The sequence below is a fragment of the Oncorhynchus masou genome, chromosome 29, assembly GCF_036934945.1.
Source record: "Oncorhynchus masou masou isolate Uvic2021 chromosome 29, UVic_Omas_1.1, whole genome shotgun sequence".
Taxonomy (NCBI): Eukaryota; Metazoa; Chordata; class Actinopteri; order Salmoniformes; family Salmonidae; genus Oncorhynchus; species Oncorhynchus masou.
Genome location: NC_088240.1, coordinates 58,678,601 through 58,685,526, shown reverse-complemented (window position 1 = coordinate 58,685,526; position 6,926 = coordinate 58,678,601). Strand labels below are relative to the sequence as shown.

The window sequence follows — 6,926 nt, the reverse complement described above, 5'->3', positions numbered from 1 at the left end:
CAACATTAAGACCTATTCAGTCTGTCTACAAACAGGCTCTTAAAGTACTTGATAGGAAGCCCAATAGCCATCATCACTGTTACATCCTCAGAAAGCATGAGCTCCTGAGTTGGGAAAATCTTGTGCAATACACCGATGCATGTCTAGTATTCAAGATCCTAAATGGCCTGGCTCCCCTTCCACTCAGTATTTTTGTTAAACAGAAAACCCAAACATATGGCAGCAGATCCACAAGGTCTGCCATGAGAGGTGACTGTATAGTTCCCTTAAGGAAAAGCACCTTTAGTAAATCCGTTTTCTCTGTGAGAGCTTCCCATGTCTGGAATACACTGTCATCAGACACAGATAACTGCACCACATATCACACTTTCACAAAATGCTTGAAGACATGGCTAAAGGTCAATCAGATTTGTGAATATGGTCTCTAGCTGTGTGTTGCTGCTTTCCATGTCTGTTGTCTGTAACTTGTGAGGCGTGGAAACACTGCTGCTTTTATGAATTTTGTCTTGCTGCTTTTTGTTCTATGTTGCTCTGTCTGTATGCTACGTCTTGCTTGTCCTATGTTTGCTCTGTCTGTATGCTATGTCTTGCTTGTCCTATGTTGCTATTGTCTATATTGTAATTGTTTTTAATAACCTGCCTAGGGACTGCGGTTGAAAATTAGCCGGCTGGCTAAAACTGGCACTTCTACTGAAACGTTGATGAATGTGCACTGTCCCTGTAAAAAATAAAATCAACTCAAACAGCTTCAGTACATCCCGTCATAGATTCTACAAGAGCCTGGAATTCTATTGGAGGGATGCGACACCATTCTTCAACAAAAATGTCTATAATTTTGTGTTTTGGTGATGGTAGTGTAGAGCTCCGTCACAGGCGCCGCTACAGAATCTCCCATAAATGTTCAACTGGGTTGAGAACGGGTGACAGACAGCCATGGCATATGGGTTACATAGTGTTCATGTTCTTCAAACCATTCAGTGACCACTTGTGCACGGGGGCATTGTCATCCTATGGCGGCATAGTCATGGTAGCCAAAATAATGCCCAGAATAATGGCGTGCCAAGTATTTCTATACACAACCTTAAGAATGATGGGATGTTAATTGCTTAAGAAAAATCAGGAACCACACCTGTGTGTAAGCACCAGCTTTCGATATACTTCGTATCCTTTATATTTACTCAAGTGTTTCCATTATTTTGGCAGTTACCTGTACATTGATGAAGTACACTAGTGCCATCTACTGGTAGTATAACTGAACAGAATGCGATTGATAAATGCTCATATGAACCTATAAAAAAGACATTTGGCATAGACATATACAAGATTGAGGCTTAGAAATTGGTCTCAAAACAATTTATTCATACAAAAATCTAACTTATATCCTTTGATAAATATGTACAAAAACTCTGCATTGCTGCAACCATAGAGATCAATCTATGCCTCCAACAACAATTGAGAGGAATATTCCCTGACCATTTCACTAATCCATATCCACATGAATTGCAATAGGAAAACCAAAGTTCACATTACTGTCCGATGGAGACCGACTGGTGATTGTATAACAGGCCACAGAACTGTCTGGTTGATGATGCGTTTCCTTGGAGACGGCAGAGGCATTGACCGTCTCTTTGATCACCTTCTCATTCTTATCCTGGACAGAGAGGAGACACCATAGAGATGGTAATACTGTTGAACATTCTGCTGTTTATAGTGTGTCATCGTATTCGGTGGGAGGCACACACAAGCACAACGAGGATCAAAGAAACCTATATAGTTAACAAGCAGGCTGTTCTTTCTAGAAGTAGATGCACCCGTTGGGACAGTGGATAGAATCAGATGAATTAGAACAGAACCCAATTGAAAAGCCTAGAATTTAGCACAACTTGTCCACCAGAGGGGGGAAATGTACCTTTGGCTTTGCTTAACACGTGACACGCCTAGAAAAACCCCATCAATACAATTATCATGGGGAAATCCATGTCTTCCCCAACCACCGTCTTAAGCATTACGACTCATTAAGCTTCTATGGCTTGTAGTCATCCCCTACTCACGTGTAGGTCTTTGCAGGTCTGGATCTTCTGACCAATGACAAACATCATCTTCTCCCGGTCAATCCGCTGGGATAAGATATAATACTGGTGCTTCCTGTCTGGCCAACTTCTGCAGAGAGGAAAACAAACAAAAACATCAATACATGTAACAGAGAAATACACTGTAGAGAGTTGAATAACCACACAACATCATAATTTATGCTAACAAAAGCCTTAAATGAAAGACTGGAATGGTCTAAAATGTGCAAACTCTACCCACCCCGGTGCCCTGGGTGAGCTAAAAACAAATGGTACCCATTGCTGAGGAACAGTGTGGCTGTCAGGCTATACAGGGACAGTCCTGACTGACCTTTATACTGAGAGGCTCCACGGTGCCATGGATGGTCTTGCTCTCCTGCGTATGGAGGGTGGCCCAGTTGTACACTCTGTCCACCAGCTCAGGGGCTGTATCCAGGTGGCTGGCCAGGTCAAAGTCTGCTACTGTAGTGGAACACAAAACCAGGAGAAATCAGGGCTCTGTCAGTTTCAGATGGTCTTTAGAAACAGTCTTCAGTTAAAATAAAGATTCACCCATTTTGAACATTCTAACATATTTGTGCATCTCTGAGCGATGTTTTATCGATTCCCGGGGTCATTTCATGTTTTCATGTGTATCTGAGCTATTTGCCATTCAAGCAGGCAGAGATACAGCCGCTGGATCAGACATTTTTCCTTTAACTATTCATAATGCGTCTCAGATTGAGAGTGCTGATCTCGGATCAGTTTTGCTTTTTTACATTGTAATGAATTACATTATATTACAAGGACAGGGGGACCTGATCCTAGATCGGCTCTCCTATTCTTAGACGCTTTATGAATATGGGCCCTAATTCCTTGGTGTACAAGAAGAATGTCTGTATGTATGACAAAAGTGGGAGTTAATGGCCTTCTGTATGACATATCCAATGCAATACTACAAAATAACACTGCGCAGTGTGTATATACATTGGTGTTTGTATTCATGTATTCCTCTACCTTTTTTGCTTCGCGCCCACGTAGAAGGCGTGCCCGTTTTTCTGTTTGCCGTCAGCGTCCAGGAGATGGAGTTCCGATTTCAACCTCTCAATTTTCTGAAGGCAATTCAAAACACTTAAGCCTGCACTTACACCACTGTATACCACCATTGACAACTTCAGTGACTGAACTGAGTGAGTACAAGAAAGCAACAGTCTGCACGTTGCACCCCACAGGATAAATTGTTGTTCAATTGCTTTTCGTAGGCTCTTAAAAAGCTGCCGACTGGCATACATTCCCCTCACAATTTCACACTGTACATATTCACAGCCCATTCATTTATCTATTCATACAGCTACAGGGAAATTAGGTCATTCAAGAACACAAGGAACCGTTTATTCCAGTTTACAGGGCACCACAGTGAGCTCTTACCTTGCCCTCAGCCACTCTCTTCATCTCCACGTATCTGATATCCTGCGTCCTCATCAACTTCCTCTGTATTCTCCTCCTCTGTTCCTTTAGCCTTATTCGACACATGCACTCCGTCCTTTCAAAACACAAAGAGGACCAGAGATGAGAGGGGATTTTATTATCAGACTGCAGAAATGGCACAACCATTAATATATCATGTTTTGGATGAAAGCAAAGCTGACATATGGACATGGTAAAACATGAAATGATCATATATAGGCTAGCTATTGTATTAGCCCGAGTGTCAGTCTGTTTGTGCCATCATGCCAACTGATGATCATGCTTGACAATGAGCTATAGAGTTGGCAAGTGCACAAAAAGATCTGGGACCTGGCTACTCTTGTATAACCTGGTCCCAGACCTGTGCGGTCTTACTCCACTGTGTTTAGCTTGACAATGACCAGAGGAGTTGACAAGACAGCACAGACCTGGGACCAGACCAACATGATGACTTACCTTAAGCTGAGAGCTGACCATCTTGAAATAGAACTCATCAGTGTTCTTGTCCAAGGCTTTTTTTTTTACGCAAAGCAGCAAGGGTGTTCCGTTTCTTGTGGTAGTCACTGAAAATGTCCAAACAAAAGGGTATAAGATCAGCAACCAAATCAAATCTGTACTTGGACCACACATAGTTAGCTGTGTAGCACATGTGACAGTTCAGCAAAGGTGAATAAGGGGTGGGTATAATTTGTGGGAACGTTCCATCAGGAGTCTGTTCCAAAAACTTAGTAAATAACAAAGTTGCCAACAAGCAACACATATAAAGTAGTATAGCGGCCGAATAAGATACCGGGTAAGGAGCGGGCTATTTCATTATTTTTTTTCACTCACCACGTTTATTCCGAAAAATGTCTGTCCTCACTCTGGTAGCCTATGGACAAACATTAAGAATAAACTACGTGGTGAGTTGATACCTATTCGGCAGCTAGTTAGATTAATTGATCGTGCTACTTTGTACGCGTTGTTTGTTAGCAACCTTGTACTTTACGAAGTTTTTGGAACAGATTCCTGTTGGAACGTTCCACAAATTATACCCACCCGTGAATAAGCGTTAATAGAATATCCATGAATTAGATTGACTTACTCTGCACGAAGTTTGTAATCCTTCTTCTTTTCAAGATGTCCCAGATGTTTTCGAAAACCAGGCTGTGGCACAAAATGAAACAGATAAATTAGTTTGTTATTACAGTAGGCAACAGGAAACAAATGCACAATGCCGTTAGCAACATAATGCTACATATCAACAACCACCAATCACACCAGCTGAACAAACAACAATAACATTGCTTCCTGGAAATCTAACGTAACAACTATCTCATCCTTAAAAATGTTTTTTTTTTTTACTCTCTCATCCTTACCTGGGATCTTTCTTTGTGATTTTTTTTTGTTGGGACTTCAATGCCTTTCTAAACGAGAACATATTGACAATTTTCAAAGTAAAAATAAAATTAAAAAAATCAATCAACTGGCTAACTGCAAATGCCTCATTCTTCCTTAGTAAAACACGTGGGTATACAGGAAGCGCTACCTCACTTTTCACTTAAGAAGATTCGCTAGTTCTTCTCTCCGCCGGCTACCATATGAGGCACAAATCAAACCATGATGATATCATGGTGAGCTCTCTTGATGTTATGGTGGGTGAAATTAGTGATGACGAAATATTAATATATGTTTAGAATTTCCGTTAGTGTCATTATTCATATCAACAAAATACACACCATCAAACGTTTATTGACATTATCAGATGTGGTTGTTGCAATATTCGCAATTAAACAGCAGGTGACGATGTTGCACACATTTTGGCAATTACCCAGTGACTCCTGCCCTGATGTTGAAGGTACTATGTGATAGGTATTTGGGTATGATGATGAGTCAGGCTCCTGTTAAGTGTCACCTTTCTGGTGCTGAATGTCCTAACAGAGAAGATATAACGGACCCCTTGGTTCTAAGGCCTACATTCTAGAATTCAGCAGAATATGCACACTAAACTGAGGGGCTTAAAATATATACAGTATTATAATGCTATTATGCGTGTATATTTTTATTAATGTCAATTTTCAGGATGAATTTAAAAAATAGCTTTAACCTCCGTTGTTGTGAGGATAATCAAATAAAAAATCAGTGATAAGACAACCAAATAAGCCATTCAGCCCAGTAAATCCTTAAAGTTTTATTGTGTTGAAAGTTTTACATAAAATGTTTTACTGTGGCTTTAAAATATAAACTTTGGCAATCTTTCTTCAAGCAGACCAAGGCAAATGCCAACATCCTGCTACAGAGACACTATGCACACATCACCACGTTAGCTTTATATGGACTTTTTAAGCATCCAACACTGGGATTGTCCTGTCTGATCTGTTCTGTCTCATGCTGCACAATGCCAGGCTTGGAACAAGGAAGAGATCCATAACAAACCCAGATCACTGCACTAGTCAGTTTATATGTCTTGGCCGCAGTTTTGATGCTCCAAATTACTTTGGTCACTGTAATGAAGGCCTGCCTTAGCCAAATAAGTTGTTTAACACTAACATATAATATGTTTGTGTTTTTCCAACATGAGTTCTTTATGTTTCCTGCTGGGGACCAGACCCCCATTATGGTTCATATCCAAGTCAATGGTTTCAAATAACCTCAGTGATAAACATCAGTGACAAATGCCTTTGTTGATGAACACCTGAGTGGATCTGTCTCCTCTCATTTTTACTCTCACGTTCCCCTGGCCATGTTTCTGTTTATGATGTGGGAAACATGGGAAAATAGGTAATATACAGTACCAGTCAAAAGTTTGGCCACACCTACTCATTCAAGTGTTTTTCTTTATTTTTACTATTCCTACATTGTGGAATAATAGTACTGACATCTTTGCACACTCTTGGCATTCTCTCAACCAGCTTCATGAGGAATGCTTTTCCAACACTCTTGAAGGAGATCCCACATATGCTGAGCACTTGTTGGCTGCCTTTCCTTCACTCATCCCAAACAATCTCAATTGGGTTGAGGTCGGGTGATTGTGGAGGCCAGGTAATCTGATGCAGCACCATCATTCTCCTTCTTGGTCAAGTAGTCCTTACACATCCCGGAGGTGTGTTGGGTCATTGTCCTGTTGAAAAACAAATGATAGTCCCACTAAGCTAAACCAGATGGGATAGCATATCGCTGCAGAATGCTGTGGTAGCCATGCTGGGACTGCAGGGTAGCCTAGTGGTTAGTGTTGGACTAGTAACCGGAAGGTTGTGAGTTCAAAACCCCCAAGCTGACAAGGTACAAATCTGTCGTTCTGCCCCTGAACAGGCAGTTAACCCACTATTCTCAGGCTGTCATTGAAAATAAGAATGTGTTCTTAACTGACTTGCCTGGTTAAATAAAGGTAAAATTAAAAAATGTAATTAAAATTAAAGTGTGCCTTGAATT

The 6,926-nt window shown here is 40.8% G+C and overlaps 1 pseudogene; it reads right to left on the bottom strand.

Annotated features, from left to right (window-relative positions):
* Positions 1–1,338: 1,338 nt before the first annotated feature.
* LOC135519662 (probable U3 small nucleolar RNA-associated protein 11) lies at positions 1,339–5,006 on the bottom strand (annotated as a pseudogene).
* Positions 5,007–6,926: the final 1,920 nt, after the last annotated feature.